The sequence below is a fragment of the Cyphomyrmex costatus genome, unplaced genomic scaffold, assembly GCF_001594065.2.
Source record: "Cyphomyrmex costatus isolate MS0001 unplaced genomic scaffold, Ccosl1.0 scaffold998, whole genome shotgun sequence".
NCBI lineage: Eukaryota > Metazoa > Arthropoda > Insecta > Hymenoptera > Formicidae > Cyphomyrmex > Cyphomyrmex costatus.
The window spans coordinates 119,134-146,603 of NW_017280591.1; the positions used below are offsets into that span (position 1 = coordinate 119,134).

Consider the following 27,470-nt stretch of genomic DNA (forward strand, 5'->3'; position numbering starts at 1 on the left):
CTGGCAAGAGGACCTGACCGTCGCGATCAGAGGCAGGCTGTGCCGTTTGTGAGTGCGTGCCCTCTTCAAGATGGCTTTGTCCTCCGCGGCGCAGTGATATCACTTCGGACGAGAAAGATCACAATCCCAGCCTGAGTCGGATTACTCCGGAGTGCTGGAGCGAAGTGGAAAAAAACCGCCAGCACGACGACAATCATCACGATCACGACGACGAGGAAGAAGGTGCCAGTCAGCAACATCCTACGCGGTGCGGAGATGTGACGCTCGTCGGCGACCCGGTGAGTCTCTCGGTCTCTTCACTTTCTTGACCTCGCGCTTTATTCCCGAGGGATTTAGATCAGGAAGGCATTCGGAGCCAGAACCTTACGATGACGTAGTGGCTGTCTCGACGAGAGAGTATGAGAGAGAGAGAGAGAGAGAGAGAGAGAGAGAGGAGAGAGAGAGAGAGAGAAACGATTTTGAGCGGTGGGAGAAGAAGAGAAGTGAAAGAGGGAGAGAGAAAGAGAGAGAAAAAGAAGTCTTGTAAAAGATATGATGTTAACTGTCTAGATACTGTTATTTGCAATATAAAGTAGCTGAAGATCATTCTCGCTGCGCTACTTCGCGAAAACGGTCAGGACCCGGGCAGGTGCGAACGCGGATAGACACTCGGTTGGCAACAGTTTCTGGATTGTTCGGTAAGATAAGTAACAGGAAAAAAAGACTGTATATAGGGATAAGAGAGTTTGTAATAATCGCTGAATAGTTAAATATATTACGCCTTATCTCACTTTCTCGCTGCTGCGCGTACGCGAGAGGTTTTCTTATTAGTGATCTTGGAGCAACATTTTTTTGGAGCGAGAAAGAAGACTCATAATAATTTTCAGAATGAGAAAATATCTTGGAGCAGAGAAACTGTTCTTATTGAAGATTTTTGAAAATATCTCGCAGGAAGAAAATTCTGTTTATTGTTGATTTTGAAATGGAAAAGTATCTCGGAGCGAAAAAGCTTTTTTTATCGATGATTTTGGAGCGGGAAAATATCTTGAAGCAAGAAATCTCTTCTTACTGTTGAATTTGCAATAAGAAAATGTTTCAGAATAAGAAAGAGCGTTTTTTTTATTGATGACTTTGAAATATGGAAGTATCTTGGCGCAAGAAAACTGTTCTTATTTATTATTTCGGAGTAGAAAATATCTCGGAACAGGAAAGCTTTTTTCATTGATGATTTTGGAATAGAGAAGTATTTATGCGGTGCCAGCTTGGCGCCTCAAATTTGTCACGAGCATTATTTTGAGTTCCTACCGCCAAAATTAGATTGATAAATAATACGAATGAGTACATCACTCGCGCGAAAGTGTTTTAGCACTCAAGATAAACAGACATATGAAGCTGGTATCTATGTATATACGTATGTATATACGTATGTATATAAGTAAATACGTCAACTAACTGATAGCGCAAACCGCTTTTATGCGTTTGTTTACAATATTTTAAACGTCACATAAGAAAAAGTAAAATTAAATTGCTTGAAGATATATTTATGCGAACTTATCGAATCTTACAAGAAGAACGCGAAAACTTGTGATACTTAAAAGAAATAGAATTTTTGCTTTATCAAAATCAATAAATTACAAAAATCTTCGATTACTCGACTGTTCCAATTAAAATTTCTCTGATTTATTCGTCTATTTCTTACGATTTCTTCGGATAGTTGATTTATTTCGCCTACTTATTGCGTTGCTTTGTGAGTAAATAAATGGAAAATGTCTGGAAATTTGTGTTTAGTCAGCAATATTGAGCACAATGGGTCAAGCGCCTTGTTGGATACCTGAATGAGAGTACGAAGCAAAACACTGCAGCATGTACTATTATCTGCAATTAGAAAGTAAACTATAAGCTGTCGGGGAAAACGAAAGGAAAGGGAAAAGGATAACGACAGGCGATATGATGTGCTAAGCGTCAGCATCCTTCCTTAAAGACTTTCGTATCCTTGAGTTTTATCTTCAATTTACTTATTTATTAATAGGAAAAATATAAATTTGTAGGAAGCTCCCTTGACTTAAAAAAACATGTTTTACTGTTCTTGTATGATTATTATGTGCATGATGTTTTGAGTACAAACCGAAATCGAAGAATTAATTTAAAAAATATTACACTTCGATACTTACCTGACTGATTTCTCTCAAATATCTGTCTATTGAACGATTTTAAATTATGAATATGAAGTAAGTGAATTATTTGCGTTGACGTTACTGTTATGAGTAGAAACTTTGAAAGTGATATTTTCTGCAGCGAGAAAGCTGGTTTTGCGTCTTGGTTCAACGAAAGACCAGGATGCCGCTGGTTGTTCCGTCTGTATACCTTGACCCCATCGGGTCCCAAATAGTCCCCTTTCCTCTTTCAAACCTGCGATACATCTGTTTCGCCTCTATAAAATAGCTCCGAGCGCCCGAAATAATTCTCGATCAATATTGTCGGAATTTATAAAATTTCAACATCTTTCTCGTTTTTGTCACTAAACAATATTAATCGAGCTACGCAAAAATATTTTTTCACACGTATAATCTGCCTAAATTTATATTTTGCGGTTAAAATATCGTGTTTTGTAAAAAAAAAATATAAGCTTGTCCTTGCAGGCTTGAAATGAAATCTAATGCTTAATAATTGTTGGTTGTTTTCTTGATAAGAGCTTATCAATATTCTTGTGAAATAAATAAATGATTTCAAACAGTAGATATACGTAGTATACTTCTTATAATATTAGTGGACTGTATTGAAATGTGCTCGCTACTCAATATTGATTATGTGTATAATATAAATGATTCTACGATGTGCTGTCCGAGGCATCTAGTCGCAAACAGAATGATAGGAAACTCGCAAGCCAGTTGGCAAGTGTCAAGAAATTCAAAAATATTTGGCTAAGTGTTAGCTAAGTCACACTCTGATTAGAATATCATAATAACACAATATAAACAGATTATTATTACACACTAGAATTCTTATACATACAGAAAACTACATACTCTACGCAACTAATAATGACTTGCATTTTAAAAATTTATATATCCGTAAATCTATTACAAATTAATCATGAGTACCAAATTTATTCAAAACATATTTTGAATTATCTAGTAAATTTAATATTTTAATGAAGATTATGAAATTTTAAAACAAATTTTATTTGCTTATTACATAAACTCGTTTCTCTCTCTTCAGTCAATTTTATAAAAAATATTCTTCAAAACAAAATAATTTATAATAAATATATTTTAAGATTACCATCATATCAAGAAAATACTTTTTGTTAAAGATAATTGATACTTAAAAGAAAAAAACGCTTTTCTTAACAGTAGAATGATATTTTTCTGTGTGTAATAACAATTTTTGTGAATTATATATTTTATATGCTTTTGAAACATGCATCGATTACTATTTATAATATCGCATTATTAAGTTATTATCATCAATATATATAAATATAATTATTATTTAGTAATAATAATTGTATATTTATATAGTTCTACCAAACAAATTGTTAATTTTGGCAGCAAAAATGACTATAAATTATAGCAATTGTACTTTTTGTCCTTACAATAGTGTATTATAACATATTTTTCATGTAGACGATTCACGATTATATGCCACACGTTAAAAAATTAAAGTTTTCGTCGTTTTCGGTGAGCTGCAGATTTGTCCAAATATTTGTCGCAGCTTTCAATTTTCTATAAATAAATTATAGGACGTATACAAGTAACAAAATAAATAAGCGATAAAAAAAGTATATTAAAATCAACGTAAGTGCAATGCAAAACCTGAGAGTTTTTTTTCCCAAGTCGATGTCCTTACTGTGCCCCACATTGCGTCCGGCCACCACATCCGTCACGTTGATACACGTGGACGCGTATTTGTCACATACGAGGTAAACACGTGCTCCATGGAAAATGTAAGCGCATAGTAATTCGCGTGTGTACGTATCGTGATCGTAAATAATGAATGTAATAGCGGTAGGGTTTACTCTAGACGCTTTGTTGCATAAAATTACTGTATTGATATCAAAAGGATCGATACAATCCGATCTATAATAAGAACGAATTCTCGTTCAGTTTCTTCCTTCCCCGCATGTTGAATTTATCGTACATAGTCACAAGCAACATTATGAACAAAACGGAATGTACCTATGTAGAATGTAATGTTTTACAAAGTGTGATGTTAAGAGTCTTGACATTAGTTTATTTTAATTTTAACTTTATTCTAACAAAGCATATATTTTCCCTTCACATTTTTAATAAGCAAGTAACGAATGATATTGTGTGTATAACAAAGAATGAATAGATATTGACATTTTCGGACGAGATTCGATGCTTAACTTTTCAGGGCTGATGGTGAGTCTATTCATCCATTCAGTAAATCTCTTTGTTAAAAATGTCAAACAGTTTTCTTTATATTACGTTTGCAAATTTGGATAATATATTTATTACACTAAAATATATTAGCATTTATTTTTTTTATGCAGATTAGGTTATTTTAGTTTTCCAAAATTTAATAATTTAATTAATATAAATTGAATGGATTTTACAGATCAGTGATTATAATGTTAGTTCCAGAGGATTAATTTTTTGCAAATTTTGTTTTGCTTTCATATCAATTTTGAACCGATTACTGTTCGTAAAATATCTTATTAATAAATGATTATAATCAAGTTAATATGACTTATAATAACCACATATAATTATAAATCTACGAGAAATTTATTTAAAAAAATATTAATATCAGCCATGGTTCGAACTTTGATTAATTATTGTAAATGGGCGTTTTTATCAATACGATCATATTTTAGAAGAATTTTTATTATTACATTCAGTATATAGTTATTCAGAATACAGACTTTTTTTAATTATATTTTTTTACGGCAGTCTTAAAAATCTTTATTGTCATTCTCGCTCTGTAACAATGATAATCAATTACGAAATGTCAAATATGTAACCTACATTTTTTAATTTTTTTTAACTATTTATTTTCAATATATATATGTTTTTGGATTTTCCGACTTACAAATGTACAATGGCCCTTAAAAAAACCAATATTAAAAAATAATAATGACTTATTATGCTTGTGTATGATTGTATCATTGTTGCACATCCACAAAAAATATTTTAGCTTCAAAACAGCCTTATAGCAATCCATTATGTGGATCTCTGTTCGTGTACTGAGAGAAAGCGTCTGTATATTCCATTATCCAAATAGAGCTGTCAATGTTTTGTACTGTTGTATGAAGTTTTCCGGTTAATTATTATACACACATATACACACACACACACACACACACACACACACACACTGTCAGAGTTACAAAAGTTTTCATCAAGACTGCCGCAAAAAAAAAAAAATGATAATTTAGAAAAGACCCTATGCTGAATAATTACCTTATATTCTTCGCGCCTGATATGATTCGAAAAGTTTAAAATCATGATTCGAATGAGCATCTGGAAAATTTTCCGGTCGCGCGTGACCTTACGTGAGAAGTATAACGGGTTCTGACGCATTTCCGGCGTGCTTATCTCACAGGTAACATCTGTGACGTATGTGTGTCGCAAAATCGGCCCGCAGCGATTGAAATGCGCCTACACGAGATAGCGTTCTATCGTATCCCTCATCACGCGCGAAGCACAACTTTCCATTAGAAAATTATCTAGATGCCTGTAATTGCTACTTATATTCAAATAAAAAATATACTCATATCTGGAAAATTATCTAAATGCTCGTAAAGGCTATATCTATAATTTATAATTATATTTAAAATCATAAAGCGGAAATAGAAAATATTCTCGATTTAATAAGGATAAATAAAATTTACATACATACAAAATTTGTTAAATTTATGTTAAATTTAATAATATTTTAATTTCCCAAAGCGTGCAAATTTTTATGTTAATTTAACACATAATAAATATCTATATTACAAAATAACACAAATATAGGAACATGTAATAACACAACATTTAAAAATTAACATAAAGATTGTAATATAATTTTGAAACAAATTGGGATAACTTTTTCTGTAAAATAAACATTTGTAATACGTTAAATTAACATGTACACATATATTATAATGTTTTATTCATTATCTTAGAATTTACATTTTAAAACCACATTATTTTTATGTTATTTGTTTATTTACTCATAAAACGTGTTATTTTAACACTAAAAAATATTTGTTTAACATAATACATTTTCAAACAACTATTACATTAAATTAATACTTAATTATGTTAATAAAAATTTAATACCAAAATTTCTTGACAAGGATCAATTTTAAAAGTAAAATGTTTTTATTGTATATAAATACAATTTTTAATACTACATTGAGAAAACTTTCTATTTGAAAATGAACGAATTAGAAGATTCTAATCATATTTATTAGAATTTTATTATTTTAGAATTAGAATTATATTATATAAAATTCTGGCTTGTTCATTTTTTAACCAAAATTCCAATTAGTACAATCAGACTGATTTTTCACCAAATAATATATGTATATAAATTTTACGATAAAAATTATAGGTATATATTGATTTTCAATTTTTTCTTTGTAATGAATTTTTAAGGAAAGAAAAGAGAGATGAGAGAGTAGAGTCGGGTGAAAAGTCTGAGAAGATCAAGGAAATTGAAATATTAAATTAGAAACGTCAATCTCGCGACACGATGAGAAATAACTGGATATAATTTCGCCGATATTATTAATCGAGCTCAGAAATTCGTTATGTGTTATTTCAAAAATTATCATTATAAAAAGAACACGAATTATAAATCGATACTCATCGCTATATCTTTATACGACGAAAAGTTGCATTAGCAAAGTTACAAAGAGTCTCTCTTTTGCTTCGTTCTCGTTTCTTAACTTAACTGATTAGATTTTCCCGACCCTACCTTTCGATCTCTTACAGATGGCGTCCAATTGTTACTAAATCTCATCAATTAGGCATAGACGAATTGGACTCAATTGACGATCTTAAGACATGAATTTAAGTTTCGCGTAGCGAAGAATCTCGGCGTATTTTTTGCACTCCTTCAAGAGAATCAAATCCTTCGGTTAATTTTCAATCGGGGGTTATCCGGGCGAGTATAAGCGAACAAAATGACTGACGGAACGGGTCAAGGTGCCGCCAACTGATGAAGTTATCGACGACTGAGTGAATAAAGAATGAGTTTCCGTCGCATTGAATACAAAAAATACAAAGAACGAAAGAAAAAATGATTAGTTTAATCAAATTTTCCGAATTTAACCGCATAAATATATATTATTATAGATCGGAAAAAAAAAGTTTGTAGTTTATTCGCATCATAGCTACATGTTCTTTTTTTAATTAGCAATTATTCGACAGAGTGAAGTTTTAGCTCTAAAAATCTGTTTTTTAAATTGCAGTACAATGATTTTTAATGAAGTTACAAGCAATCATAATCAAAATGCTCCTTTTATTTAATCCACGATAACTTAATAACAAAAATATTAGGAATATAAAAAAATGATTTTGTAGGGAGAACGTTAGTTTTCATATTAGAAAGTTGAACATTTTTGCTAGTTTTTGGACACGTGACCCACAATATGAGAAGGAATTTTTTATTTTGCCTAGCTTGTAGTTATCTCCCTATGAGTAAAAAAATTACTAAATTCATAGAAACTCAAATTGCATACCTAGCGCACGATCTTTCAAAAGCAGAAACTTTAAGATTGAAATCCTTTTTTTGAATTAAAATTTCGTTCATTTTTGACGAAATTACGGCTGCTTGAATTTTGAAGTTTGTAGCGCTATACATACATGTCTATCTTTTTCACATGGAGGACACTATACGTCACCGTCTTATCACTGGAATTGATATCGGTCGAATAAGAACTTGTTTTGTTATCGATATTCTGGGTTTGCGCCATTACTGCTTAAAACACACAACTGACTGAATTTAAAAGTTTCCATGGAAAAAAAAAGAAACAGTTAATAAAACAATGATTTATAAAATGATTTGAAGGAAAAATAAAATCTTTATTGTTATAAAATAAAGATTTTATTTTAGATACACCTAAATAGAACAAGTTAGTAATGTTTGTGTTACGTATATGAAAAAAAGTGTATTAACAATATTATACAAATGGAAAATAATCTTGTTCAATAACAGTATTGATTAAGCAAATAATATTTTATTAAAACAAGATCATGGCGAATTTTTGTTTAATTAATAGTGCTATTGAATTAACAAGATTTTATTTTTAATAACAATAATGCCATTAATATATCATTTTTTTTCATGTAGATTTACTTCATTTACTGATAATTTGTATTATTTTAATAACAAGTTAAAAAAAATTACTTAATGTAATCATATGTTTCACTATTTTCAATGTTAATTAAAAAAATACAATTTCTGTAATAGAGTAAGATATTACTTCAAAAATGGACTTTAAAAAAAATTTTTTAATCACATACAAAAACACATAATTTGTTTTAAAAGTTTAGTGATAAAGTGTCACTTTTCGATTCATATCATACAATGTTTAATAAATGATAATTCCACAAAAAACACAATTCGTTCAATAATTTTATAACAATATAAATCGGGCGTCTTGTTTTTATCGTATTTTTTTTTAATTGCACATTTTCTGCAATCAGAACTTATTACGTTTTAATGTTATAAATGTCTCTATGAAATCTCGGATTAAAAATTTGGAAAATAAGAGCTACCTGAAATAAATTAAATAGTATGTAACGTCTAGTGTCACCGTTTATCTCTACTCCTGAATGAACAATCTTCTTCAAGGCGAAATCGTCTGTGAATCGATCGAGTGACATTAAGAAATAACGTAGTGGAGACGAAGGAATAGGAATGTAAGAGAGATACGCCATGTATTATACATTTGGACACGTCACGATGTCGACGCTGGTTCCACGGTGAATCATTGTTCGTTTACAACGTTTGCTCGAGTTGCGGTACACGAGAATGGAAAATGAATGGAAGAAAAAATAGATGTCGGAGCAGCATCGACCACTAGTGTGGGAGGTGAAACTGGTTCACCAAAGAAGCTGCTGCTGCTGCTGTAGCTAGTCGACCATCGCGTTATCTCGTTAATGTGTAGATATAGATCGTTCTCCTGATCAAGAAGGAGAGAGAGAGGGACTAAAGGGGTAATAGAGAGGAAAAGAGGGAACCAAGATAATTTCGTATCCGTTCTCTAATAACATGGCAATTTCGTTAAAATCGACTAGTTTATTACAAAGCTGTAATATTCACATATTCGAACGTTATCGGCTTTACGTTTTCATTTCTCTGCCAAGATTCGTATTTTCACGATCGTTGAAAATGTCTTTCAATTCGTAATTAAACCGCATGGATCCTCATAACTCTTGGATACTTTTCTAATTTTTAAATTGTATAATTTAAAATAATTTTATACATTTTTATTTTCCACAGTTTTGTTCTATTCATCTAGGCTAATTATCGTATTATATTTATCCTAACTTCAAGTATTGCAATTTTTTCAAATATATTATAGTTGCAAATTTTGAAACTTCTTATAAAAAACAAATAAAAAAAGATTTAATGGACCATTAAATTTAATCCCAAGAACACACATGTTCCTTTAATGTCACAAAAAACACGCTTTCCTATTTCGAGTTAAGAACCTATATTGTTTCTCCTTTTTTATTGACGCTTTTTCTTTCTTTTCTTTCTCGCTCTTTTCCTTTTCAAATAAAATTTTTTCTACAAAATTAAATTTCACGGAAACCATGTATTTTTTGCTTCTTCTGATCTTTAATGATTTGCATTGAAATGACACGTGTCACAAATAATTCGACTGGCGAATTATACAATTTCGTTCCCTTTTTTTATAATAAAATCATGTTACATCAAAGGAAAAATAAATTTTGTTGGTACAAAGCGTTTATTGTTTTGCTAAAATTTTTTACATTTCTTTTTTAATTGATTCATTGCAAGTGCAAAAAATTGCTATTTTCTTTGTATTATCGGAAGAAGGATACAACTTTTTTCGCGATTGCTCAGCGATCGTTTTATTTTTACATGTTTTAACGTTTCTTCACGGAAACCGAAAATTATTATAATAATAACACTATTCAAAATAATTGATATTGCAATAAAGTTAATAAAATCCTTATTTACGTCATTACGAATTCAGACAGTTGTTGATTCGACCTCGAATTAATTTTTAAATGATTAAATAATTGACAGAGATTTCACGACGTGAATGAGGATTTTGTTCCTTATTTTAATGTACCAACTTTTTTTTTGAGTGCAGTATTATCAGCAGGTATTATCAAAATAATTTTCGGTTTCCAGATAAATAAATGAAGAAATAAAATCCCCGAACGATATCACAAAAAGTGAAAGCTGCACTCTCTGTCTTAATCCTCCTCGAAATTTTGCACCTTCCATTAGCCACCTGAATCTTGGAGCTTCAGTGCAGATTTTTATATTATTACGGACTGTATAAAAATCTGAAAAAAATTCTTGCATATTTGTATAAGCTTTAACAACGAGTTTTTAATATTTTAAAAGTCGGATTGCGTGTGCATTTATTTAATTATAACGATTTAAATATTTATTTACTAAAATTCATGATTAAAATATCGATTGTGTTTTCAAAGTTCAACTTGCCCGCGAAAAATTAATCTTCTTCCAAAAAGTTGGATTGTGTGTGTGTATTTATTTAATTGTAACAATTTTCAATATTTTTTATTTCAAAATTCACAATTTTAATACAACTGTGCTTTCAAAGTTCAATTTGGTCGCGAAGAATTAGGGTGCTTTCCAATAAGGACACAGTCAGACATAGTGTAACACAGTGAATCATTACATTCTTGTTGTTTGCCTACGTTAAACAAGCATGAAACGATTCCCTGTGTTACACAGTGTCTAATTGTGTCCTTGTTGGAAAGTACCCTTAATCTTCTTCTGAGATTAGAGACTATATCAGACTCTATCGAAACTAAGAATTACCGCATATCCTTATATTGATCGTTTCCTTTACCGAAAATTTCGCAGTGTTTACGTCGGGGATGACGCGCCGCAAATACAATTCGGCCGTAGCCCCCGCGAATCATTTTACGCGATCGGTGAGTGCGTGGATGCGGAAACACTGACACAAAACACATCGAAACGAGCAAAACGCACAGCGTATAGAGGGGAAATGAGATGACAAGTGAGAGAGAGAGAGGAAGAGAGAGAAGGACGGAAACAAAGCGAATGCAACCGAGGCAACACAATGGCGCATCGACCCGCCAAAACTCGCGCCGTTGGCCGGCCGATGCGCAGGAACACGCGCGCGTCGTGTCTCCTCGAAACAATGAATACTTTTGCCACCCACTTTGCCCCCCCCCCCTCCTCCTTCTCCCTCGCTTGTGTGTTCTCCGCCTCCCCGACATATTGATCGTTCCCCGAGCGAAAATCGATCGGGCCGAATTTCCGAGGGAGAATTTCCAGTCGGCCCCGGAAGCAGCGGCTCTCTCTCTTTCTCTCTCGTCTCCACCCCGTTCCTCCCTCTCAAATATTTCCCTACCATCAAAATTTTATTTCAGCCCGCAGTCCACCTAATTTTGGCGATCGAGAGCTCGCCAATGTACATACGCACGGTATCTCGTGCATCCCGCCTTTCTCTGGCACCCCTCGGTAATCTTCGTTAATTTTCTAGTAAGTTTTACCGATTTCTATGAATTCTCTACTAAGCTCTCGATATATTCCAACTTTTCCTCTCTAATTCCCGCTGATTTTTTTTTATTAGATCTTGCTTAACGTTCGCCGAGTTTCGTCAACGAACTTCGTTCAACTTCCGCACCAATTCTGCACCGACTCCCTCCCCCTCTTCCATAAATTTCAACCCATACCGCACAAATCTCCAAAGGACGTTATAAGTACATTCCCAGAGCGTCCTTCGGATGAAATGTGTTAGGAACAGATTCAACTGCGTCGCTCGATCGAAATTCACCGGAATGGGAAATCTACAGTCGCACGGAGAACGGCGTTGAATCCGTGTCAAGTCCGACAGCATACTGACCTTAGGATCGCGCTAGGGGGAGAAGAGGGGGGTAGGCCAAAATCGCGAGTCCTCACGCGCGGATTTGCCCCCTTCGCTCTTTCGTCGCAGGTCCTTCGCGAGGAGGACCCCCTGGGGTCCTCGGCTCAGCTGTCCCCTCCGACCCCCCTTCGGCGCCGTCGCGGTGCGCGGGGACTGAGCGAGAAGTACTCCTAGGATGGATGGAAGGAAGATCAGGTGCCGTGGTTGTCCTGGCAACCGGCATTGATCCTTCCCCTCTTGTTCTACGCGCCGCGCTGCCCTCCTCTTCTCTCCCGTCCGTTATTGCTGCGCCTCCGTCCTCTCTAGCCCCCTCCTACCCTCTTGCGCACGCCGCCTCATCCCTCTCCCCCGTTCTCCACCCTCTCCACCCTCTCATTCTCTAATGTACTCGGAGACGCGCACACAGACTGGCGTGCGGCCGGTTACGCACGCACCCGGTATATACGCGCGAATGCCGATCATTCTTCTCGCTCGTCCACGCGACTCCTTGACTCTCTCACGTCCTCTCTTTATCTTTCCCTCCCGTCTCCATTTCGGAGAGTTTTCTTCTTATTCTTGAGCTTTCTGAATATTCAGATTCAGCGTGCATTAGCGGTACACCGAGCATACCTCCGTTGCACTTATTTATGCGTTTTTTAGTATGCCCTACCTTCGCGTCTCCCTCTCATCTGCATTTTTTTGCCCTCTCTTTGATAATCGACTATCTGGCGACGATCTCTTTACGGGTGAGTGTTTGGTTGGCGAATATTTTTTGCGTTTTTCGAAAGCTTTGCAAACATTCAAATTTTCCTCGAATGTTGTATCTTAAATATAATTTATAGATTAGCGGAAACGTAATTGGAATAGACAAACTAAATAATTTAATTGAGAGATAAGTCTCAATTAAAGAATAGCGAAATTAGGTAGCAATTAACTCTTTTATTCGTGGCACGTGAGTGCTTTTCCAAAAATATGACAGAGACGCGTTGTAATCATGACGCATCGCTTTCTATATTATACGCTACGTATACTTATTATTTTCGAATTAATCAACATGGAATAACGGTATCGTAAATTAACGCTAAAACCTTAATTCCTTCTTTACAATTTTACTCGTTATTATAATATATCACGAGCTTCTCGATTTTATACGGATGTACAGTATGTACAATAATTACACTCGCTCATAATTTCGCTAAAATAAAGTCTACTAGAGATACGAATGCAGAATAATTAGAAGTAGTCCTCTCTCTTTCTCTCCCAGAAGGATCCCTTTTTTTCTACCATTCCTCATTTCGTTCTCTTTCTCTTTCTCTGTTTTACATCGTCCTGTTTCCCTCTTTCCTATAGAGAACAGTGTCAATCATTTCTCGTTTCTCTCTATTCCTCGGGCAATGAGGCGCGAGAGCGAAAGATTGGATAAAGCGAGACGGATAGAGAGAGAGCGTGGTGCGCGTAGGGGTAACAGGGGGGAGAATGAGTTAGTTGAGAGAGAGAGAGAGAGGGAGGGAGGACAAGGGGAGGGAGGAGTTCGCTAAAGGTAGAACTGGTCGTGAACAGAGCGGTTGCCAAGCAACCGATATTGTTCCCATTGTTGCGGGCGTAGCGTAAATATTTGAGGCGAACTCGGAGGTCACAAAACTCATCCCTGCTCTGCCCCCGCGGCTGCCATGGTCCCATCGCTTTCTCTCTATCGTTCTCGTTCTTCTTTGACATTTTCTTCTTTCTCATTTTCCCGAAAGTTACCAAGTCCCCTCGAAAAGCACCTAATGATGCTCGCCGTAAGTTGCATATCGGAGAAGTATACGTCGTCCCCTTCGTTTAAAATCCTACCCGTCATTGTCATCTCTGCACTTATTTTTCCCTCCGCCCGATACGTTCGCGCGGAATTAGCCGAAATTTATCCGTCGAAATGAAAGGGAGGGATGCTGAGGAGAAGAGTGATTACTCACCTGCGCGTTGCACTCGCGATGCAACAGAATATCTGCGTGCCATATTTCTTTCCTCATTGTGTGTGGTGTGGTGTGTGAGTTGAAAATGAAAAAAATATTATCTCTACTAAAAAAAAAAATCGTATTATTCACATTATTAAGGATAAAAGGTTCTATTTTTAATAAAGTTAATCTACGTAATATATTCTCATAATTAGTTGCATGTACGACCTTTTAAAAAGAATTTAATATCATGCTTTGCTGAATTTTGTTAATTTTACCAATTTTTAACGTTACTTTTGCCCGATTTCGAATATCTATTTATACATGGAATAATAACGGGAGGAATAAGAAGAAAAGTTTGCGTCTCAAGGGCTTAAGGGGATCTTAAAGCAAAGCCCGAACTTTGATAGAGTCGCTGTTTTACCAATAAGAATTGACACATCTTTACACACTACTACATCAGTATCGCACGCACATATACATTAATTTTCGTAGAATAATATCGTTTTATTAGACATCTAATGCCTAATTTCTTCACCTCTAGATAACTTTATCCGAGGGATATCTCCTAGAATACAATGGAGATATTTCCTGGATAAAGTTGTTCGCAGTTTATCTGGAAGTAAAGAAATTGGGCATAAGTTTAATTTCAACATTATATTTATTCGGTTTTGTAAAGCAAAAAAGTGATTTCTAGATGCACTAAAAAAAAATCGAAATATTCAGAAGCAAATGTCACTTGTGATATGATCTCTTCAATATTTATTGGTTATCAAAAAATTTGACTAATGACAGAATATCCATATTCTATATTTCTGTCAAATATATCTAATTTTTTTATTAGTTGTAAATAAATAAAATGAATGGCTTATTGGCTAAAAATAAAATTTCATTTTGCTATATTTAAATAAATGTTTATTTCAGTAAAATAAACATAATGTCCTACAAATAAATTTTTAAATTCCTTCTTCTCAGTACACCGTATACGATGCTTTTTAGAAATCTACGCGCAAACGTTTCTTGAATGGACGTCGCGTATGCTGTTTCGGGATCGTCACCGCGATGAGTATGCAAGGGTGGGTGTTTGTTTACTAACACTTATTTCTACGTCCCGCGGGGGTGTGTGAACGTACGAACGTACGTCGTTGACCAACTATGCTGACCCCGCGACCACAGGTCAACCCTTCCGCGGTTGTGACAGATTACGGACGGATCATCAGCTTCCAAAGGGAGTGAGATAAATAGATCCAACGAGAAAAATAGATAGAGAAAAGGGAGAGGAACTGTTGATTATTTCTTTATAGTTGATCATTTTTTATGAAATTATTGCTGTCCGATATTCTAGAATTAAATTGAATAATTTAAAATTTACATTAACGGAACTGAATTTAATAATAAACATATTCGCGCACAGCAACAGAGGTAATTTATTTCATTAGATTTTACATATGATGCAGCTTCAGATAATAATTTATCAATCCACCTTTTAAAATTTATGGATACGCTCTTTTTACATTATCAGTTTTCATGATTTTTGAAAAATAAATTCAGTTATAAATTGAATAGCAAAACGTTTATACTTAATATTTTATATAAAATAATTTCTACACGGTACATATAAATTAAATTGATTTATGTAAATTCAAAACCTAATAAAAAAGAGAAACATTTATATGTGAGAAGATCAGCATAAATAAAAATTCTCGCTAATTGAAATATGTTCAATTGCAATAAAAAATAAACCTGACAGTATTTCTAACTCAATTAAACTTTCTGGAAAGATAATTTACCATTTAATGCAATTTTCCCTCGATTTATCTCATATAAAAATTTCGATCAATAATATCAGTAATAACGCAACGTTAGTTAATACTATAATATCATAATATAAAACATCACAAAATTTCTGCATTATATATTTTCCAATATCTTCTTAATAAAATTTATGAAACTCATCCATAAAGAAATTAATTCAATGATCATTTATTTCCATTCGTATGCAATTAATGTATTCCACTAAAATCTATTTTATTATAATTTCTCCTCCGTTATCAATAAATAATATATTACAATTTTAGCACGTTTCCTCTCTTTTCTTTCAACACAAAAGCAGATTTCCCAGATTTCTTTCGTGGCGCCGCGCGGCGCTTTATCCTCTGTACGTCGCGACGTCCTCGCGAGGACTTGGAATTAGGAATGGTCAGTTACACGGGAAATCGACTCCATTCCCTTCTCGCGTTATCCCGATGGTTTCACGCGTGATGACGTCCGCCTCTGGGACATGCTATTGACGCAGGACGTCGCGTCGGGACGCCTCGCGAACGTTCGGCCCATCCATGTGTTCAACCCACCTGGTGTTCTCCCTTCTCTGCTGATGTCCCCATCGCTCTCAAAGAGCATTTCTGCGCCGTGTATTATCGATTTATTACTAGAATTATCGAAAAAAAAAAATGAAGAGCTGACTGTGGAAATGAAGAGAGTTCTCTCTTTTGAAATTTCACCGGAATATCAGAAATCTTCTCATAGAGAGTTTATTTTAAGGAATAATTTCCGATTAAACAACGTTTGTGGCTATATTAGAAATATTAATGAAAATTATAATATTTATGAATATTATAATCGATTAATAATATAGTTTGATGATTATATATAATAATAAGCATTATACATAAATTTGAAGTTACGGACGCTGTTGCACTGTAAACAAATTTCTCGTAAAATTACAACAATTATAGTGATTTGGAATTACTATTAAAAGTGTACTTATATACACTCGTAACTAAAGCTGCAGCTTACGAATAAAATTATCTCTCTTCATAGTAATAAAATAATTTGCGAAAGTAAATTTACAATTGAAGTTAAGTTTACAGAAATATTAATAATAAAATAATACGTATTAATAATTCACCAACGCGAATTATATATAATTTTTTAGGCTGTTATCGATATGTATAAACATAAAAATGCAAATATATGTAATATTATCATTATGTTATATGATATTACAATACAAAAATTTATATTTATATAGAAAATATGTATAAAATTGTTATTATTGCAATTTTCTAAAGATATATTTAATTCTTGTAAAAATGCACATTTTTATATAAATTTTTATTATAAATCAAGTCTTTTTTTCATGTTTTTTCATATTATCTATATAATTTTACAGACTCTTTTATAGTATGCGTCAGCATTTTCAAACTCTAAGAATCTTCATATTCTAAGATTTCCTAATCTAATCTCCCCATTTTTGAAATGCTTTCGTGATATTCTTAAATTCCTCGGTGTTGAAATCATAAAACAATAATATTCTTTAACAGCAAGTAAATAAATATTCCAAGTTAAAATAGAATAACTAACACGATAAAGTACCGACGTCAAATATGAAAATATTTATCCATAAAAAAAAGCCGTTACAGCCTTCCATGTATTTTTACATGACAAGCCATACTTGGACGTTGATGTTTAAAAATAATTTCTTCCATCAACGGAGAGACAACTTTAAAATAAAATAAAACTGCGAAGTAGTACAAATCAACAGATCACATTTAAAAGCGCGAGATTTTATTGACGGTTCAGTCGCGCATGTAGCAGCATATTTTCGATCGCTCGTGATGAATATATTTTCGCGAAAAATAAAAGACTCGCCCTCGTGAGATTTCAGTGAATTTCTCGGAGTTGCGGATCCAAGTATCGCCGAATTTTTCGATTCTCAGTTTTTGACTCCATGTGTTTACGAAGGTCAGCGTACTGCGATGCTCCTTCTGTGCTCTGGCCTCGTTTCCTCTAAAATTGATGCGGTTTCGACATCCTTCCATCTAACAATGGCCGTGTTGTGAAACTTTCGCAACGCAACACGGCACGGTACAGCACAGCACAGCACAGCACAGCACAGCGTAGCGCAGCGCGGCCGAGCCGAGCCGAGCCGGACCGAGTCAGCGATCTCAGGATGATTTTGCAACTATCGCACAGACCCGTTCGTTCTACTTGCATTCTACCTTACCGGTCGTCCTGGACTGTACACTTTCACATTTGAGAAAAAGCGTCGGCTGCCACAATCAACTTCACGATCGAAAAGCCGATCAACTGGCACTTTAAAAAATTCACCCCTCGCAACTGACTGCTCGTCGTTAAAGCAATTACTGATTTCTTTTAGCAGAAAATTGAATCGACTCGCGTCCGAGTACGATAAATATAAAACGAGAAGTTTTATATTGCAACCTTGACTAAATCTTTCTTCTTGACATTACAAGAATATACCTATAAATGAAAATATACATAGGTATAAAGAAAATATATCGAATATATGATTCTGGTTCTGCTAGCGAAATCGAGGTAACTACATTGTCTTTCTCTCGATAAAATACGTTGAGAGAAAGGTTTTTAGTGACTATATTATGTGTTACCATAATTATGGCTATTATAAGTAGTGTCATATATACATATTATATATATTGTATATATATATGGTACTGAAAACTGTAAATTATATTAATTGCACCACATAAAAGATAGTTGTCCCAAAAGTGACTATAAACTATAGTTAAGTTATAGCAATTGTATAAAAGAAGGTGTATAAAAGAAGGTTATTCCAGAAGTGACTATAAATTATTATTAAATTCCAGTACTTCTCATTTTTATAGTAATTAACTATATGGTATTAATTAATTAATTCATTAATTAATTATAATTATTTTAAGTGCCAACTGTAAATATTTGTTAACAGAATTATGTGTACAGTTATTATTAATAATATTACATGCGTATCAATAATAACTATAATTATAACATGTAATTATAGTCACAAATACCAGAAATTTTTCTCTCAGTGTGTAGACTTTATAAAATTATATTTAAATTTTATTGATAAAAAAAAATTAGATGTGCTAAATTTAAAAGTAAAATTGATGAAATGACCGACGACTTAACCCTTGGACAACCTTTGCTCGTTCGACAGTAAGATCGATATTCTTCCTGACTTCGATGTCGCGCGACATATCTTAGGAGATATTTTTCATTCAGAATTTCAAATCCTTGCACAAGAGAGACGACCGAAGGATAATGCGGCCGGCGTGTCCGCTTTTATACCTCCACCTACGGAGGTCGCTCGGTCGGCGGCAAATGTGGGTCAGCCCTCGTTCTCCTTGGGAGTCTCGTACGTCATGAATAAATAGACATTTCGTGCGCCACTCTCGGCGATCCACACTTTTGAACGTAAAACGCAATATGAGAAAAATCAACGGTAGCGACGATGCAATAAAAAAAAAAAGGAGAATCGTGAAAGGAGAAACGGGAGGAGTCTACATCACGGGATTCCTCAAATCGCTCGCATTTGCATTGCTTGGTGATTTATAAATCTGAAACAATCGAGGGAAATGTCACAAACTACAGTGCTCAAAACCCGCGAAAGAGCGTATAAAAAATAGACATTAGTTATGAAATAATTACTCAAAAACTGTGTGTGATTTAGATTAGAAATAAATTTCTTCAAAAAGTATATAGAGAAATTTTAATAATTATTTACAGGATATTTTAATAATTATCGTGTTATATTAATAATTATGTATAGAAATAAAAACTGCTATTTATTAATTTTTTTAATTGATATAATTTTTTTACAGCCATTTGGAGTTTTTTTTTTATTTATTTAGTTATTATTACTGTAAATAGTAATAATAACTAAATTGCGTAAATGCTAAAAAATATGTTACGTTTATTGCAGTTGCAATTATATTTGTTACGTAAAAATATTTATTTGATTAATTGTTCATATTTAAAATTATTGTAATATATTTATAATATAGTATAATATAGTATAATTTTTTACAGTTGACATAACTATGAAATATAAAGTTATTACTATTAACATTAAAACAGTACTATGAAAATATTTTTAACTGCAATCACCTTACTAGGCAATAATCACAAATACCAAACATTTTTCTCTTATTGTCAGTGTGTTTTCATGACGGATGAAAGCGTTAGAACTATTAGGTAAGCTATTAAGCGTTGTCTTCATCCCTTCACCACCCATCGCGACGTCACAACGACGCGGCGTGACGACGACTATTCATTCGCGTAACGTGCAACTGTGTCACATTCGTATTACTTGCATGTGCGGCAGTTATGACGAGACGACGTGTATTTTCAGCCGAGAATTTTTAGATTCCAGATTAATGTCAGGTGCGCCTACATTACTTTAAATATCGTATATCTAACGAGTGCACTTTACTGTTTAAATATTAAGTTAAGACTACAATATAATAATATATCGTTCGAATATCTCTTGTTGTAGACAGAATTTTTTTTAGACAAAATTTTTTCAACAAAATTTACAAATTAACTTTTTCCTCGATTTTTTTCTGAATGAATTAATTAATTAACTTAAAATGGTAAACCGGCTGTTTTTAAATACCGTTAATGCGACACTCAGACATAAAAAGTAAAATTTTCAATTATTTTTTAGTTTTAAAAGTGATTGTATTGTGATATAATAATGTAGCCTTATTAAAATGAGAGTAAACACAATAGATAACTAGAATTTAGATAACTTTCACAATTTTCGAAACATTTTTATTACGTGCCTCAATCCTTTTTTTACTTATTTCTAAACTTTTCGCATCTTTTTACTTTCTTTAAAATTTTTGCGACATCCCGATTGAAAAAAAACCCTAGTTTATTCATCTACATTAATTTCACAAAACTTGTACATAAATTGTCACTTTTATAATTGTCAATACTATTTTTCTGAGTGTAATTATTTTGGATAAAACTTAAATAATAATTATTAGATATTATAGTTTTCTGGAAATCTTTTTATATTGCGATTATCCAGACAGACAACTCAAGCAACGGTCCGTGAGGATAAGACGTAGGAACGGCAGTGACCGAGGAGACTGATGAGGCTCGTCTGACCTCGCTATTACGATCCCGTTAACCAGGAGTTCGTTTCGTTCCCTGCTTCTATCTCACTAGGATCCCAACGCTTTCCTTTTCTCTTTAATGGCTGTTCAAATTACTTCGCATTCGAAAATTTGAGAATCGCATAAAAAGAGAGAGTTTAAAGAATTTTTAAATATGAAAATTAAAACTACTTAGTATTCCTTTCCTTCTTCACCTCTCAGATCGTTAAAGCTGCTCAGAGTCTGAAGTCTGAAAAAAAACTGTAAATCCCCAAAACCTGAAAACTATGGGTATGTTAAGTTAGCACCCCAACTATAGTACTCAGGAGTTCTGATTAGAGTTCCCACTTCTTTTTGACGAGACGAAGAGTTCCCTATAGTTAATAACAAGAGTTCCGCTCAATAAACATTCTTTTTACATTTTTTAAAAATGGGGTGCTAACTTTTTATCGAATTTCGAGGTGGAATAGTTCTGAGCGGCTTAATAGCTTCAATTTGCGATTGCCTAGAGTTCCTGATATGTAAAAATTTTCGAATAATAAAAAAAATTAAAAATTTTTGAAAAATTAATTTTTAAATACAATAGTTCTGATGATAATTCCTGCTTCTTTTTGACGATACGAAGAGTTCTCTATGATTTTCAATGACTTATGCGCTTAATAATCATTTTTTAATAATTTTTAAAAATGGGGTGTTAACTTTTTAACGAAATTCAAGGTCGCATAGTTCTGATCAGCTTAACAGAACTATTTTGTGAATACCTAGAGTTCTTGATACATAAAAAACATTTTAAATTCCTAAAAGATTTATAGATAACAAAAATTGCTAATGTTTTTTTATTTCTACTATTTAATATTTTTCTGTTTTTAAATTACATATATTTCAAATGTGAAAAAATAATAAAAAATTCACGACTCTTGAAATTCTGTTCATAATATTCTAGAATTCTGAAGTTTTAAGAAATCGTAAAAATTTCTAATATTTATCTATTTCTATAATATTTTTTTATTTAATGTCTTTCTATTCGAATAGACAAATAATAAAATTAAGAAATAGAAAGATATTAAATAAAAGCAATATAAGATTCAATTAAAAACATAAACAATCCAAGATGTTAAAATTCTTGACAAATTTTCTATTAAAAAAATAATACATTTAAGAATCTTTTTTTTTTAGTTTGTAAATACAATAATTAGATAAAAATGATTCGAATCTTAGTGTTTAGAAACGAATTCTCGATTTCTCCGAGAAAGAACATCTGAATTGGACAATGTCCAGACACACGAGTTTAAACATTTTGAAATCCCGACTGGTCCGAGAACCCTGGAACAGAACGAGCGGACTCGCGAAGTACGTTGTACCTACTCTCGGGCGAGTGTGCGAGTCGATTGTGCATCCCGTGACACACGTTATTATAATACCTTCTCGCCCAGTATCGTCCTGCACCACCTCCCTGTCTACTCTTAACTACGGTATCTCTCCGCCACCCCCTTTCGTGCGCGACCGATGTCGTCGGTGCATTCCGCGCCTGTAGTCGTGGACCGCGAATTGAATGAGCGCGTCGGTGATCCTTGTATTGGACATGCAATCAGTGCACAAGGATATCGTGTCGTTCGAGCCTACAACAATCGATTGCCTGTTCGGAAATCCAGAAACTGAATGATCTCGATATTAAGAGAAGCGTTCGAGTGTACTAAAATTCCGAAAAAAATCTCGAAGATTTAAGAATATATTCTAATGTTACTATATTCCAAGATTTCAAATATACTGAGGCACCTCGAATTGTGCTCCAAGATTTTAAAATTATAGTTTTGAAACGATAATATTAATATCTATTATTTCAAGATGTGTTTACGGAATTCTACATTTAAGAATTTAGAGATACCAGAATTACATTAGAAGATTTTAAGCTCTGTAATATTAATTCGAACATTTTAAAAGTTTTTCAAAAGCTTAGAATGTTCTAAGAAATTAACATTATAAAATTGTACATTTAAAATCTTTAGAATTTATCTCTATTTTTAAGCATTTTTTTTTAATTTATCCCTGAGTTCTAAAAAAATTTTAACTAAAAAATAAAAATGTCTCTCATGAATCCTTTCAATTTAAATTCAGTCCAAATCTCCTTCAAATCCTTGATAATAGAAGAATGATCACAAATTATCCAAATTAAAATATAAACTAAAAAGCTAGAAAAATTAAAAAATCTTATACAATACTTAAAGGTCCAAAGATTCTGAAAGTATCTTTAAAAAACTAAAGTTATCAATGCCAAAGCCGAGACTTTTGAATTAGAAATTCCAAACATAAAGTTCTTTATTCAGGAAGGAGGCTTCTAAAAGGTTGCTAGGAAAGTCGTCTCACGAACGGCACGCTAAAACGGTCTCTTAAATAGTATTCAGCTGGTACTATACGTCGCAGCGATTGTTACGGCACTGAAACGCTATAACATTATGGAAGCAGAGAGCCCACTGTATGTATGCACGTGGGCTGCTATAGCACTACACTGCGGTGAGATCGATTCGGCCGGAGGTGGATGGAACCACCCCCTACCCCCGGCCACCCACCTCCATTTACAAGCTTCAATATACACCCCCTCGGCGTTCTCCATTCGTTCGTCCATCTCCTTCGTACCCTCGCGAAATATCCGCAGTTTGTCTCAAATAGTCTCGTAATCTCGTTCTCTCTCTCTCTCTCTCTCTCTCTCTCTCTCTTTTTTCCTCTCGTCGACCCTCTCCAGTGTTACCCTCCTCCAATCCTCAACATCGCCGTTCGTCGTGTTGCTTTCTTGTTAGCGGGGTGGAAAAGTAGATTCTTGTCACCCTTACCTATGGAATTTCTGATTTACTTTCTACCTACCGGCAGAATTTCTGACTGTTGAAGGTGCTTATTACGCAATCTGAATTTTTGTGAAAGCTGTTCCTGAAGATTTGTTTAACGTTCTATACGTGCCCGAGTGGAGAACGTCGGTTCCTGCTCGCAATAAACGTGCACGATGTTTGATATCGATGAGACAATTCTTGTGACGTTTTTCTATGGTATATATTCTTGTATTAAACAAATTAAATGAGTAAATAAAATAAAATAAAATTGATGCATTAATTAATTAACTTTGGGGGAAGGAGTTTTTTAACGAAAAAAAACTTAGGGAAAACCTTGTTTTGCAAGAATTTGCAGGATCGCTGAATGTAATTCTGGCTTTAGCATTCTAAAACTCAAATTAAAAAAATAATCAAATTATCGTGAAATTTGGTCTTAGGAGTTTCTTGGTACCGCTGAATTTGAATGCAGCGGGAAATGATAAATTTTAAAATAGTAATTTTTAATAATGAAGATGTCATAATCATGAGGAAATCAGTTTGAAAATCGCTCGGCTATTTGCGTAACACTAATGAGGTTCAAATAAAATGAAACTAAATACTTAATATGTTTTATTTCACATTAAAAATTCTCTAAAACAGTTTTAGGGGATGATCAGATTATTTAAAAAAAATTCTGTTGGCTCCATATTGAATTCACCGTTTTGAATTTTTTATTTTTCGCCTCAACTTGAATAAAGCATCATCGATTTATCCTGCAGGCTATTTCATAAAAATTGGACGAGCAGTTTACAAAATAGAAAAGGGTGACTCTGAATGGAGTCATACGTCTACAAAGGATTATTATTAGATAAAGTCGAAGAGAGAAAGTATGAATTGAGCGTGGAAACTTAATGAGACCACGTGCTTTTCCGACGGAGTATGTCAAGCGTTTCAATTCAGCTGCGGAGGAATCCGCGAGCGCTCTTAAGCTGCGGTGAATCTACGCGGTTCAAGCGGTTAGGAAGGGTGAATATACTAGGCGAGATATAGAATCCTCCCTATACGATTCCGTACGTCAATGCGGAAGTGCATAGTCGCAACCGACCGTCAGTTCAGCTCAATAAGTCCCAATCGATAAGCGTCAATAATTAAGATAAAGTTCCTACATCTTCTTTGGCAGCCGGAATCCATTTCTAATTGCTCCGTAGCGTTATCGTGATATCTCCGTGTAACTTACTCTCAAATTAAAATTTCAGTCAAGGAAACCCCACTTGAAGTTTAAAACGAAGAGAAATTGCTCTCCGAGATGGCCATAAAATTATGTTTAAAATCGAATTGTAGAAAAGATTCTGAGAAATCTTTGTTCCCGTAGAAGAGTAAACTTTTAAGGGAATTAGACTTTTAATCTTAAAGAGCTAGAATTTTTATAGAAATTTAATTCAATTTCACAATCTTATTTACAACATTTCTTAAACTTTCACACAGTACATATTCTGAGTATGATAGGACGATAAGATATTCTATGGTTATCTTTATAGTTCCTCGGAGGTGCTAATTAGTTATTCATAATTTAATATTCATTTAACTCTACTATTCTGTTTATCTATGCGAAAATAAACTGAAATGTAGTTTATTTTTTTACTAATATTTTATTTAAAATATTTTTCTCTGATAGTTTTGATGATTTCGTTAATGTGAGATCTTTTTTCTGTGAAATTTATTTTTTATATTTTATCTTTCAGACAGCGTTTTAATATAATTGTATAATAAATTTGAGTAAAATAGCTTAGCCTAGAATATCTTTTTTTTTTATGGAAAGCTCGGCTCTGAATAAACTTAAAGTTACGAGGACATCGTGGATATCTGGAGAAAGCCGCACTCGTAGATTACGTGAATTTAGCACGCGTGAATCTCTATTACGCAGCTCCAACGTCAGTCCTCGCATATTACTTCGCATTCATCGGCATCGTGGTCGTTGCTTAGAAAACACCGACCACGTGCGGCGATATTAAGGGCTGCCTGGCGTTCGCCCTTTTCGCTGGCGAGCGCGGTGAGGGGGATTGTACGATGGCAACGGTTTGATCGGAGCTTGATACGGATTTTCGTGGGAAAGAGAGAAGCGTTCAGCTACGAACTCTGTCTCGCCGGTTTCTACAAAGCCGAGAAAAAAAGAGCGGTAACAGAGGGAGGAAAAGTGGGCGGCAGGGAGGAGGTGGTGTCTCTGCTCGTACGTGGGGAAAAGAGATAAAAATGTTCCAAGTGAGCGAGAGCGCGCAAGAGAGAGAGAGAGAGAGATAGAGAGGGGAGGAGAGAAAGAGAGAGAGAGAGAGAGATAGCTTAGATCAAAGCGGTTTTACGACACTGGCAGACGGTACGATATTACTCCACAGCGCTTTCTACGTATCGGAAAAGCTTCCTTTTCCCTCTTTCTTTCTCTTGCCTCCTGTCCCTTATAATTATATTTCGCTCCTTTTCACCCACGTCCTTAATGTATTATCTTTTCATATGCAACGCTTGTGCGCTCAGATCTTTTTTCCGGAATCTGTGAATTTTTGCATGTCATAACTTTTGAGATTCTCTAAAAAGCAGTTCCTCTTTCAGGAACGTTCCCTTTATGATAAGTTGGCCAACGCGCGCGAAAAGTAATTTACTCAGACTCCAGTTTTCCTTAGAAAAAAGGAAACACTGTGGATATTGTGGCTGATCTAAGGAAGTTTCACAAACAAAACTATGGAGATAAAGTTGTAATTATAGCTACAAATATATTATAAAAGAGTTCCTATAAAAAATCTATCTCTAAAATTGTAATTCTAAATTTTCTAAAAAGCTCAGGATCATGTATATACATTTCTTAAACCTGTTTCTATGTTGTATTTCGTTCAATTAACTCCTTTTTGTCATGAAAAAATTCTTTTTACCAAGTGTTTCTAATTACACTGATTTTTAATACAAGGTTTCGCTATGTGGAAACGTTAGAGTCTTTTCTTACGCGCAAAGCCACGAATTGTTCTTATTTGATTGCTAGTCCACGGTTGTATTTCTTCATTTTTTTTTCTGTTACTATTATTAAATAAAGAGCAAATCAATAGTGATTTCCTACCACTACCGGCAGTTTCTACTAGTACGTCGCAAGTATATACGGCAACGGGATTACTTCGCCGTGGGATTTTATTTCATCGCCGATCACGGGTTCTTAGGATCGGGTGGATTTTTACCGGGACACCCTGTAGAATCGAGTAAACGTTTAGACGAGGACATGTGCGCCGCGTGCCAGCCAGTCGGTGTGCCCGACGAAAGAGAGTAGCGAGCAGCCGGCGATATGTGGGCCTCACCAATGAACGCACGCACACACGGAGGCCACACGGCGCACAATGAACACGAATACGCATGACACACATGCATAAGCAAGACGGTGTGGATCGCTCCGGAATAATAAGAGCAAGAGAATGGGAGCATAATACGAAGCCACCTCCGCTCACGATGGCCTCCCTGGAAGCTGCGGAATGCGCCACCCTCCCCGTCTCCAGCATCCCTTCGTCCGGGACTGTTACCTTCCGTCCCTTTATCTACTTCTCTTCCTTCTCTTCCTCCTTACGCGGGATATTTTGGGAATACGAGCGACGTAAATACGTTAGTATATCATTAGACGATGGTCAAATGTGGTTGTGGTTAGTTGGGAGAATTTGAAAGCAGGTATCAAATTCTTCCGAAAATGAAAGGTTTGCGTTTCAACCAACAGGGGCTTATGTCTTAAGCGAATATATGACGACGAATATTTCCTCAATTAATA

The 27,470-nt window shown here is 34.2% G+C and overlaps 1 protein-coding gene across 2 annotated transcripts in view; it reads left to right on the forward strand.

Annotated features, from left to right (window-relative positions):
* Axud1 (AXIN1 up-regulated 1) overlaps nucleotides 1–27,470 on the forward strand; it is a 43,379-nt gene continuing 15,909 nt past the window's right edge. The window contains exon 1 of one of the 2 annotated variants that reach the window (XM_018550485.1): nucleotides 1–278. The gene's annotated coding sequence lies outside the window, so the exon portion shown is untranslated. Of the gene's footprint in view, nucleotides 279–317; nucleotides 678–27,470 lie in introns of those variants that run through there. The other variant, XM_018550488.1, reaches the window with a different exon arrangement.